This window comes from Cydia fagiglandana, chromosome 2 (assembly GCF_963556715.1).
Source record: "Cydia fagiglandana chromosome 2, ilCydFagi1.1, whole genome shotgun sequence".
NCBI classification, from domain to species: Eukaryota; Metazoa; Arthropoda; class Insecta; order Lepidoptera; family Tortricidae; genus Cydia; species Cydia fagiglandana.
The window spans coordinates 16,364,093-16,377,473 of NC_085933.1; the positions used below are offsets into that span (position 1 = coordinate 16,364,093).

At 35.1% G+C, this 13,381-nt stretch overlaps 1 long non-coding RNA gene across 1 annotated transcript; it reads left to right on the forward strand.

Moving 5' to 3' along the window:
• Nucleotides 1-6,814: 6,814 nt before the first annotated feature.
• Nucleotides 6,815-9,117, forward strand: LOC134679649 (uncharacterized). Its single transcript, XR_010100368.1, has 5 exons — nucleotides 6,815-7,317; nucleotides 7,638-7,755; nucleotides 8,095-8,205; nucleotides 8,442-8,523; nucleotides 8,999-9,117. It is a non-coding gene; the product is annotated as an uncharacterized LOC134679649 (long non-coding RNA).
• The last annotated feature ends 4,264 nt before the right edge of the window (nucleotides 9,118-13,381 follow it).

Below are 13,381 nucleotides of genomic sequence, written 5' to 3' on the forward strand. Positions count from 1 at the left end.
GTATCCATCAGTCATCAAAATTACTTATCTTTTTTATATTCAAAAGCTAGGGATACTAATCCCTTTAGTCTCATTCCCCAGAACTGATAATATAGTCAGAATTCCTAGTTCTCTAGATGTATAAACAAAGTACCGAGTTTATTTGCTAATTATTATGTTTATTGAAACTGAAATATCAAGATGAGCATTATTTCACTCAACTTTTCCCATTGAACTACTCTTGTCTTGCCAAAGGGGTCCCTAAAACAGAACTAATCTTCGATCCGTCCATCTCAGACCAGCCTGTACTCCTAAACCCAGCTTGATATTTAAGTATTGATCATGAAAACCTGATTGAACCACTCAGTACCTCGTCCCCACACCAGTAAACCAGAAATATAAATAGAAATTTCATAAAACATGATCCCCATATAAATTAGAAAATAGGAAAGTTAAGGCAGTAGAACCTTCACCTTTTAAACACACATATATTAGGATAAAGAAACCATATTTTTAAACCCTTAAAGATAAATATATTATTATTATATTAACCATATCAATTTTATAGACTAGAACTAAAAAAACCCTAAAAAAACAACAAATGAGTGTGTGATTCTACCCTAACTCTAGCCACTGTCCCTAATCTAGTATAACCAAAGCACAGTTCATTCTTACCATTGACCTGGTACTTTGGAATATACGCAAGTGTAGTCCCTACGAGAAGCTGTAATCATTCAGCGAGCGATTCTGAGAATTTCAACCTATAGGCTCGAGTTATTGCCCCCCCCCCCGAGGCATTTGGTACAAAGACCGGGAGGCAACTCGGGTAGGACGACCCTATTGTGTCTAAGAATGGTATAAATAAATATATTTAATATACGAGGTCCCCGAATACTGTAGGTTTCAAATGAGCCCGGATTACTCCAGATGATTCGCACGTGAAATCTCCCATTTTACTAGCTACAGCTGGACATCGGTAGACCAAGGAGGGAGAGATATTTGGCTTTCTATGTAGGTAAAAAGATAAGCCCCAAGACAACCCTCATCTTGGTAAATAGGAAAAAACCTCCTTCCATCTGTCGTTTGTCACCGTTAGGATAACAGATGAAAGGCTAGACAAACTGTCTGTCTAGACACTGATTTGGTTTCGAAATATATAAAAATAGTCTAGGAGTTTTCAGGTACAATTTTAAGACAATTAACCTTAATTATTCAATAATAATGCCATATAATAGACATTATATTTAAAGCAAACAACTAAACTGAATCTAAATGATTACTATGTCAAAAAGGCCCAAAATGATAGTGAAATACTCAGTACAGATGCATTAAATTCCAACGTTACAAAGTATTGACCCCGCACTGTCCGAAAAATAACACATCTTCTAACCCTAGCCTTCCGAAAACATTCGTCCTCGAAAGCCAACGATAGATAACCAGAGCATTCACTAGACTCTAAACCTTCGTTACAAAACTCCTATTAAAAATTAATAGCAAAGTGAAAACACTCCATTCGACAATACCCAAGCTTAAACATTATGGAAACATAAAATTGTCTCCACAACGCCAAACATAGATACGAATTCCAAATATTAACTTTATGAGACAAAGACATAGTCTTTCCCTCGATAAAGCCAAACACTTAGAAAAATGAACAGAGTTTTTCCACTCACCAGTAATTTTGACGCACTTTATGAAACCCAAAGTCAGGTGTCGGTCCGGATGCTGAAGATAAAACTAAACTCGCGACCTCTCCTCTCAGCCCTTTTATATGATTTTTCCCTATCTCGGACACGCTAATACGGACATAGCACCTGTGTCGCACCTGCTTAACCCCGACATTTTCTCCAAGAATTATGTCCGAGTTACAAGCACACCTGCGCTGCATCTGCGTAAAATACCTAACCCCGACATCTCTTCCAAGAATCATGTCCGAGCTATAGGCACACCTGCGCTCCTTCGTAAGTCGGACTCCCTAACGGCGACATCTGATTCTTAGAATTATACCTATTCGTCAATGATTTACCTATAAATCCAGATTATAATTTTCAGATGTAATCCTTACGCCTTTTTACTTAAGACTTAATTTTGTTTGATAAAATACCTCGGACTCGCTCATTGTAGGGCATTTGATACTTCAGATCTAATGGTCTAAAACGACACGTTTATTCGTGTAGTCCTTGTATCTCACACTTAAGGTTTATTTTTGATTGACTATGATTTCATCATACCCCAGAGCCATCTATGTAATTTCTCACGCAACTACTTGAACATTAATAATGGTTCGATGAGCAATACGTAGCTTGTTATGATCTTAATTCCCCCCGCGGCCCAGAGATGGCGTTGTTATCAAACTTTTTAACTTAATATTTATATTGAAGTATGAGTAAAATCTAATTCAATTTCATAATTAAGGCTTTTTATTACTTAAATGTTTTATATTTATAGATAGGGCTTACGGCTAGTTACATCCACCCCCAATAGATTTCAGTTTTTATAATGGATCACAAGAATGAGCTATGGAAACTTAAATCTATTTCTAGACTTGTCGGTGCTTTCCCTCCCCAATTAATCGTGTGGTGTGTATTCCATTACTAAATGACTGTTAATGACTCAGCTCTGAAATAAGTTCATCAGAATCCTGTCAATGAGCAATGATAGCCTTTTCCCCAGTCTCCTCGCTCCACCAGCAATACCAAATTGTGGGTTTGGCAGGCTACTAGTTAACCCGTTCTTGCTAGCTCAACCCGGTCGCCTCGAGTATTGCTCTTGCCTCTACACGAATGGGACCGTACAGTTCCGTAGAATAGCATCTGCTGAGACAACAAAAACCCCCTCGCAAAACGAAGAGACCTTTAATTTTTATAAGTACGAAGCTTTCAAATTCCATCGCCAAAATTCAAACCAAATTTCATTGCTTTATCACCCTCAGCCACGTTTTCTTGGCGCGTGTCTCATACTTGAATAAAATATACCGACCTTAAGTTTATTTGGGTGTGTACATTTTTTTTTTTATGGAAACAAACTTAAAATTGACACAAGTAAGTACCTCAATATGGTACGGTAGAGATTGTTTGAACCAAAAATAATTTATTTAAGTCAAATAAAACAAAATATTTACTAATTATTATGCCTCATATTGAAGACAACAACATATAATCGTATTTAATTAATCTCTTGTAAGAGCCTCGTCCGTTCTGGACGCTCCCAGCCCATAAAATATGTCGAGTGTCAGATATATCTCATCCAAAATGAGTGTGTGGTTTTTGAAATAGTTCGCATACCTTGTCGAGTAATAGCTACAAAAAAATACCCCTTTAAACGGGTAGAATCCAATGGATTTTAACCTACTGATAATAATTTTGTAGCTAGTTGTGTATCCCATACCCTCCCCTGTTTGTTCCCCTGCAAAAACCGACAAATCCAGTCTGATTACGCTCTAGCCTTTGTCTATCTGCATCAATCCATTTTTTCTAAAAAATATTCATTCGTCCACTTAGCATCCGTCATCTCATGTACATCCCTCACATACAATCCTCTCAAACTCATAACCATAAGTACTCCATTCACACACACAGATTCATTCCTCCTCAATTACGCTTTCACTCGATTAATACAGACAGCCAACGTCCCGATTAGTAATCAAAATAAAATAAAAAAAATAGAAATTTATATTTAAAATTACATATTCATATGAATATGAAAAAAAAAAAAACTCGCTCAACCTATCCTCACCCAAGACTAGCCCATTATTTTTAGTTTTATATGCTTCTAAAAAAATCGCCTTTCATTCTTTCATTTATTTCCCTTTTTTTATAATACTCGAAAGTACTTTAATTAAGTAGGTATTAAAATTAATTGATACGTACAAATAAAACCGCACTCATAAGATTTCATGATGACGCTTTGAGATTAATTTTCCCGCCTTTCACTCATTAATGCCGTTCAAAACGCAACTTCGATAACGTACTATGCAATAAATAAACGCAGAAATATACAGACTACGAACAATCAATCCCGAAACGTGCTTAACCATATAATTAGCAACCTACCATATATGCTGCTAAATATACTCAAATAACGATTTGTTTTATATACTCAAATAACGATTTGTTTTATAATGCATTTTTCCCTAAAGGTCATTGACATGTCACATTTACATTGCTCTCAATGTACACATAAATATGCACACACAACTTTACAATTCTAATGTTAAAAATTAAATAAAAATCAAGTAGTTATCCATGTTTAACAGGGTTTTGAAATAGCCAAATAGTGGGCTGGACATACTATTAGAACACTCTGGCATCCTAGAGGGCATAAAGAAACAAAGGCAGGCAATTCAAAAGATGGTCCGATGAAAACATGGACCAGATTAGTTCATAATAAGGAAGAGTTGGAGAAGATTGGGAGAGGCCTTTGCCCAAAGTCACACAGAAGCGTTTACCGTAGAATGTAGATTAAGGATAACTGTAGATACAGTATATTAAAAAAATTGTATTCTGAAATAAGGCTATAAATAAATAAATAAATAACAGGGTTTTGAAAACTACAACAGTTTTTACACAAAACATACCCTCAATTACTCATTTGATTTTGAATACCCCGCTGAATACAACAAAACCTTAAGAGTTTGAAAAGTATAAAGTTTTGATTGTTTATTAGCAAAGAAAATAAAAAAATATTACAATACTTTTGAAGTCACACGTCTACATATGTCTTCTTGGTCGGCATCTCCATCTCTAAAACTGTGTCTTGAAATTCTATGCAGTCCTTATCAGGGCGTTTTTCAACAGAAAATCCAGGGATTGTAGTTACTTGATCATACTAGCTGCTAGGAGACCGGCTACAAGATCCTACTTGCCTCCATCTTGTCCACATCTTGTCAAAATTATCCAGTTGTCAGCAAGCAATTCGAATGTGACTAAAGTAGTCAAAACTTTCTGAAGTGTCACAACACACACACACACACACTGTAACACACCCACTTGAACTTACTTAATTTGAATGTAGTTATTTCAGGTTCTCAATTCACTTAATTACAATTATAAGAATCAGAATCAGATATTATTTATTTGCATTGGTACAGTATGGGGATGTTACAATATGGTGTTACAGATCATGTACCTAGCTAAGATCTCTATTTACACTTTAAAATGTGTAATGTGTTTGACACATCAACTTATTTAAAAGAAATTCGAACCGTAATACTATTTTAGACTATAAGAATCAGAATCAGATATTATTTATTTGCATTGGTACAGTATGGGGATGTTACAATATGGTGTTACAGATCATGTACCTAGCTAAGATCTCTATTTACACTTTAAAATGTGTAATGTGTTTGACACATCAACTTATTTAAAAGAAATTCGAACCGTAATACTATTTTAGACGTCTAGGTACACTAAATAGTTAAATACCTATGTGTTCCTAATATAATTACATTTATTTAATTACCCTTGTATTTATTTTTACAGCTGTTCTTAGTTATAAAATAAGGGTTAGGTAGGTAATATACTTTTAGACCAAAGCAGACAAATAAGAAAATAAAAGAATACATACTGAGTTTCCTGAAGTTCCATGAGAAATTGTCCTGTATCACCTGCACCTAGAAGATCCTTTGTCTTCGTTCTTGACCCGTGCAATCAATCACCATTTGATTTCAAAAATACTTGCAAAGAGGACGAGTTCTTTGAATGTTTTATAAACTTCCATTATAGTTATACAGCGTTGTGTCAGCGATTATCCAAAGTACACCTTGCTTTCTTCTTCTCCGCCTATATCTCAAGCCTTTATTGAAGCAACCACACATCATTCGTCGTGTTTACTGTCGCACAGGGAAACCGTGATTCAAGTCAAGTACATGCCGAAACGCAGGTTGATGGATTCCAGTCCGATAAGGTTTCTTCTTCCTATATTCTTGAATATCTCCAGGTTGCGTGGTCCAGCAGTTGCTTGAACGTGTTAGCCAGCTGTAGCATGTCTTCATTGTTACTTTCAGCAACGCCACAGATTTCCACATAGTTGTAATCACTCGCTCAAGTTTCATCACTTTGAAAGTCGAATAAAATTATAAAATTCACTAAATCTAGTGAAACTTGTCACTCGCGCACAACAATAATCATAATTTATACTAATTTTAATGTAATTTAATTCAAATAACACTACACTTTCTCACAAAACAATAATGTATCCGTAAAACCGCACTTTGTTTATTTTGCAAATTAAATATTACACTGAACCACAGAATAAGTAATCGTATGAACTGTCAAAATTGAAGCTATAGGCGGTCAAACACGTTTGCCAGCAGAAAAGGCGCGAAATTCAAACTTTCTATGGGGCGACAACTCATCGCGCCTACATTTTCCAAAGCTGCATGAAATCGAGAGTGTAGACTCGCCTTTTTGCATAGATAATATATTTTTCTAAAGGTGCGCGTGCGCCCGTGAGTATAATGTGAAATCAAAAACACGCTTTAATATCCCTGGCAACATGGTGCGTGTGCGCTTGGGAGTATAATGCGACGAAATCAAAAACACGCTTTAATATTCCCGGCAACATACAAAATATAACTCACACAATTTAGTCGGGTATTGTTTGTTTGTAAGTAAGTTTTCAATAGATGGCGTAAGTAATTAAATTTGAAAAAGGAAATACTTTATTATTCAAGTCCATAATTTGTACATCGTATCAATTTGATGATAAAAACACTTTCACACAATGAGAAAAATTAAATTATCAATTTAGTAGCTTCAAACCACAAGCTATTCTAGACTGAATTGGAACGCTGCTCAAGTGATTTGTCCATGGCAACTCCCGCGACTGTCAAGCTGTCAACCTGATAAGTTGTATTTTCTTCTTATAACGACATTCATCCTCTTCATAATTATTGTTTGTGATGTTATATATTATTCAAAGTTACCTCAGTTACCGGCGTCATACTATTCAAATACCAATACACCCAAGAAACGCTGAGAACCAAACTTTATTTACGCTGTGACGTTGTTTCGTGAATGATTGCGTCAACAATATTACCCACAGGGACCAAATTTGAAATATAAAGCAAAGATTGCCTCTGAGAGTGTTCCTATGATTTTCATAATATTATAATGCATCGCAGAATCTGTAGAAAACAAATGATGTGGAAATTCAGAAACATTACATGGCTAATGTTCCCCCTGGAAACTTGTACTTTTTTCGTCAAACGATGGGTGAACCTAGTGCTTTTAACTACGATCCAGTGTACAAACTGTCTAGTACAAGGATGTGTAAATGAGTCTAGCTGTTGATAATGTGCATGAAATGACTTAAATGTGGAAACTTCCTCAAAACAAGGTAAGGTTTTTACTTGTTCCTTTATTTAACAGTTAAAAGGTTGTTAAACTTGCCAGAATATCAGGTAACTGAAAATAATTGATTTTAAATTGACCTATGTTATAATGCTTATGCCTAATGTGTTGTGTCGCCTTATTTTTATTCTTTGTTCAGCAACAAACACATTTCTTTTTTTTGAAAACTGAAAGGGACCAAAATTTCTATTGTATGTAAGAATTACATGTTGTTTTTGTTATATGTTGTCTACCTAATGTAGTAATAGTGTTTCACTACACTTTTTCTATTGTAATAAGATTTACAAGCTATGTTTGGTTTTTCAGCAAACTGACAACTCTAAAAAAGTGAATGCTGGTATGCGCAAATCATCACGAAAAGGAATTGAAATTACACTTTGGAGACTCCTTTGCTATTTTTGATGAAACCAAACAACTGTAAAATGTAAGTATGACATTTCTGCTATTAGACATCTACTCTCTGGTTCAGTCTTACTGTATTGGGAATTTAATAAATATTGTTATTCTAAATTTCTCCTTGGAAAAGACTCTATTTTTCATGAACTACAAGTTTCCTGAATTTGGAAGTGCAATATATCATAGAAACCATAATTATTTGATAATGTCAGCTAAAGACAAACAGGACTTCTAGCATGTTAATTAAAATTAAAAGGATTCCGCAGTTCTTCTGTAAATGAGATAAAATATGAGGGCCCAAACCTAGTCCTATCATAATTATTCTTTTTACTGCAATTAATCTTACAGTATATGTTTCAATTTTCAGCAAACAAAAATGGTTACTGGTAGCCGCCAGTGAAACTTTAAGTAGAGCGGTGCAAATTCCCAATGTTTATTACATTCATGGGGCTCTTGCAAGTCTTTCGTCAATCTCCAAGTAAGTAGTATAACACTCATGCTACTAGAAAGCAACTGTAAACATACATATGTACCTTGAAAAACAAACTTAGGAAAATTTTCATTGCTCTCAAAAATAAGTTAATTGATTTTTTTCTTATCTTGACTATGAAGACCCTACCTGTAGTAAATAGTAAACACTTTTAATGATACTTATAAATAGGTTTTCTTAAATAAACCCTACTTTAACTAACTTTTTCACATATCCAATTCCAGTGTTCCGAGAACTGGCATCGCTCTGCAGTAACAATTTACCTGCCTACAACCTACATCTACAGACTGTCTCCAGGCATGACAGGTATTTTATTTCCTTACTTAAATACAAAACTCATTATAACTAAAAAAAACTCATGACTTGTGGCTGACACAAATATTTCAAAAGCCTGAGCGGAGAGTTCCCGTTGGAAAAGCAGAGAGATGAAACCCTTCTTTAGCTTTACATATCCTATTCCAATCATTTTAACTTAATCTAACTTATTTAAAACCTAGCTTATGGAAATATGTCCCGTAAGACAAAGGTTCTCAAAACTTTTTTTTTTATTTTGAAGTATTTTAGTACTGCTTACTTTTACATTATGAATCCTAATACCTCCATTGGATGTGTTTAAATATATTTTTAATTTGTATCGAAAATAATAACGCACCCCCGCGAATGGATGTTTTTAAGAAACATTTTGATATATTGCCCGACTGAAACTGAGGAAGAAAATCTACAGGTACTTAGTGTACTCTATTTCAACTAAATCTCCTAATACTTGTCTATTTTATTTCAGACGACCATGGGTCCTACTACTACAAATATTTTGAAGACTCCCTGTTTGATGGCCGTATTTCAAGAATTTTGCTGAAACAATGGCTGCTCGACAGACAGAAAAAATGATCCCTGCGTTATTCTTATCTACTGTAGGTACTATACCATGGGTACTTATATATGCTCGCTTAACCAACTGTATACTAATTCGACTGCAATCAAGAGCAGTACTATAATTCTAAGTCACCTATGATAATATTATGTATCCATACTACTAATGATTTTGTATGCGCGCTGCTTAGCGTGTTAAATATCTTAATCGATTTTCATGAAATTATTTGAGCAACTGTGATAATGTCTAAGAGGCCTGGCTCTAGTTGATATTAGCAATGACTATAAACAGTGAACTACATATTTCAGCTCCATACTTGATAAATGTTGTGACTTTTAGGTTTCCATATCGAAGAGTATGTAGATAAATGTTCATACATGGGTGGCACTCTTACCCACACTTCCTATCCTACAGTTATGTATGAGATTCTGTTACTGTTATCATAAACTATCTTAACTACCAATTATACATAGTCCTTATATGTCAGATCAATCTGGTCAGCCCCTGGCTTAAAGTGATGAGGTGTACTCAACAAAATGATTTTATTTTTATTCGATTTATTCATATTAATGAAACAATGATCTGTTACTACTATGTTATGAAAGGCAAGCATTTATGAAATACTACTGCTTATGTATGTACCTAGTAAAGTGAAAACCAATTCGCCTAATGATAAGAAACTCTGGGAACATTATATGTGAATGTTCATCCCCATTTAATTCCATCCTAACTGTTGTAAACTAAGCACTAGCTATCACATTTGCGTTGCTACTTATAAGAAAGTTGGGCTTCACCCCCATTCCTTTAGACCACTGTAATTTTGAAGTGTTTTTTTTTCCCGCCGCTCATCATCAGTCTATTACACTTCCTACTTGTGACTAATGTAATAAGTTTCACCCCCTCATAATTTAAACTAAAATACTCTTACATGATATGACTTAGGTATAAGCTGTCCTGTCTTATCTTATCTTAAATGTTAACCTACAAATAAATTCCCTATTTATGCTTAAAATAAGTCAATTCTTATTCAACTAATGTATGTTCTTTTTATTTCTCAGATACAAGATACACTAGCAGTTAGAAAATGAAGAATGTTCCTAAAAGTCCCTGACCATGACTGAATGTTGAAAGAAAGGCACCTTCTAGACAGCAGTATCTCTAAGAACACTACCCTGAACCAAGACTGAAAACTGAAGAAATGTATTTAAGGCCTTAATTATTAAATAATGAAGTAAATTTTTGTCTTTTTAGTTACAAGGCAAAGCAAATATTTTTCTTAAGAATCCAAAAATAGCGTACCCACCCCGCTTTCACTTGCAACAAAATGTAGCCCGAAAGGCTACTTTCTATTATTTATTTTAGATACCTTGGTATCCAAAATGTACCCTAAGAAAGGTATACTTTAGATCCCATGGTCACTGCACCAAAATGTACCCTGTGGTACATCTTACATACTGGTCACGGCATTCAAAATGTCACTCTCCACCCTCTTAACCTATATAAATAAATATATAAATACATATTTTCCTAATTACACTAATAATTGGCCACGTGATCGTCTAGTCTAGTAGTTAGGACCCCTCTGAAGTGAACCGAGATACCCTAGATTCTTTAATGAGTAACAGCTATATTTTGGACTCCAATATTATTTTACTTTACCTAGATTGTAAGAAGATAATTATGGTACTGAAGATATGTTTTATTATGATATTAAAGAATAATCTGAAGGGTATTTTAATTGAGTCTCAGACACAGTATATTGAACAAATTTCAAGGCAAGATATTATTGTTTTTGTTAAATATTCGAATGGTATGAATATAATATGAATTTAAAAATGTTTTTGGTAAAATCCTGCTACGCCTATTAAGCTCCCGGGGTACTATAGAGGCAGCACTCCCAGGTAAGCTCATTTACTCCCTAGCATTTTAAGGATAATTATATTTAACTATCATCTTCTAAACGACGTGTGATTTACTCACACATACTGCCTCCATATTTCGATGCAGGTCTGGGAGCTCTTAGTCCGATAACAATATCAATCGGATCACCTACCCTACCTCTAGCCAGACGGGCTTTGACCAGCACTCCGGAACCTATGCGCACCTAGATGATGATGAAAAGAAGTGCCAAAGTATCCATCAGTCATCAAAATTACTTATCTTTTTTATATTCAAAAGCTAGGGATACTAATCCCTTTAGTCTCATTCCCCAGAACTGATAATATAGTCAGAATTCCTAGTTCTCTAGATGTATAAACAAAGTACCGAGTTTATTTGCTAATTATTATGTTTATTGAAACTGAAATATCAAGATGAGCATTATTTCACTCAACTTTTCCCATTGAACTACTCTTGTCTTGCCAAAGGGGTCCCTAAAACAGAACTAATCTTCGATCCGTCCATCTCAGACCAGCCTGTACTCCTAAACCCAGCTTGATATTTAAGTATTGATCATGAAAACCTGATTGAACCACTCAGTACCTCGTCCCCACACCAGTAAACCAGAAATATAAATAGAAATTTCATAAAACATGATCCCCATATAAATTAGAAAATAGGAAAGTTAAGGCAGTAGAACCTTCACCTTTTAAACACACATATATTAGGATAAAGAAACCATATTTTTAAACCCTTAAAGATAAATATATTATTATTATATTAACCATATCAATTTTATAGACTAGAACTAAAAAAACCCTAAAAAAACAACAAATGAGTGTGTGATTCTACCCTAACTCTAGCCACTGTCCCTAATCTAGTATAACCAAAGCACAGTTCATTCTTACCATTGACCTGGTACTTTGGAATATACGCAAGTGTAGTCCCTACGAGAAGCTGTAATCATTCAGCGAGCGATTCTGAGAATTTCAACCTATAGGCTCGAGTTATTGCCCCCCCCCGAGGCATTTGGTACAAAGACCGGGAGGCCACTCGGGTAGGACGACCCTATTGTGTCTAAGAATGGTATAAATAAATATATTTAATATACGAGGTCCCCGAATACTGTAGGTTTCAAATGAGCCCGGATTACTCCAGATGATTCGCACGTGAAATCTCCCATTTTACTAGCTACAGCTGGACATCGGTAGACCAAGGAGGGAGAGATATTTGGCTTTCTATGTAGGTAAAAAGATAAGCCCCAAGACAACCCTCATCTTGGTAAATAGGAAAAAACCTCCTTCCATCTGTCGTTTGTCACCGTTAGGATAACAGATGAAAGGCTAGACAAACTGTCTGTCTAGACACTGATTTGGTTTCGAAATATATAAAAATAGTCTAGGAGTTTTCAGGTACAATTTTAAGACAATTAACCTTAATTATTCAATAATAATGCCATATAATAGACATTATATTTAAAGCAAACAACTAAACTGAATCTAAATGATTACTATGTCAAAAAGGCCCAAAATGATAGTGAAATACTCAGTACAGATGCATTAAATTCCAACGTTACAAAGTATTGACCCCGCACTGTCCGAAAAATAACACATCTTCTAACCCTAGCCTTCCGAAAACATTCGTCCTCGAAAGCCAACGATAGATAACCAGAGCATTCACTAGACTCTAAACCTTCGTTACAAAACTCCTATTAAAAATTAATAGCAAAGTGAAAACACTCCATTCGACAATACCCAAGCTTAAACATTATGGAAACATAAAATTGTCTCCACAACGCCAAACATAGATACGAATTCCAAATATTAACTTTATGAGACAAAGACATAGTCTTTCCCTCGATAAAGCCAAACACTTAGAAAAATGAACAGAGTTTTTCCACTCACCAGTAATTTTGACGCACTTTATGAAACCCAAAGTCAGGTGTCGGTCCGGATGCTGAAGATAAAACTAAACTCGCGACCTCTCCTCTCAGCCCTTTTATATGATTTTTCCCTATCTCGGACACGCTAATACGGACATAGCACCTGTGTCGCACCTGCTTAACCCCGACATTTTCTCCAAGAATTATGTCCGAGTTACAAGCACACCTGCGCTGCATCTGCGTAAAATACCTAACCCCGACATCTCTTCCAAGAATCATGTCCGAGCTATAGGCACACCTGCGCTCCTTCGTAAGTCGGACTCCCTAACGGCGACATCTGATTCTTAGAATTATACCTATTCGTCAATGATTTACCTATAAATCCAGATTATAATTTTCAGATGTAATCCTTACGCCTTTTTACTTAAGACTTAATTTTGTTTGATAAAATACCTCGGACTCGCTCATTGTAGGGCATTTGATACTTCAGATCTAATGGTCTAAAACGACACGTTTATTCGTGTAGTCCTTGT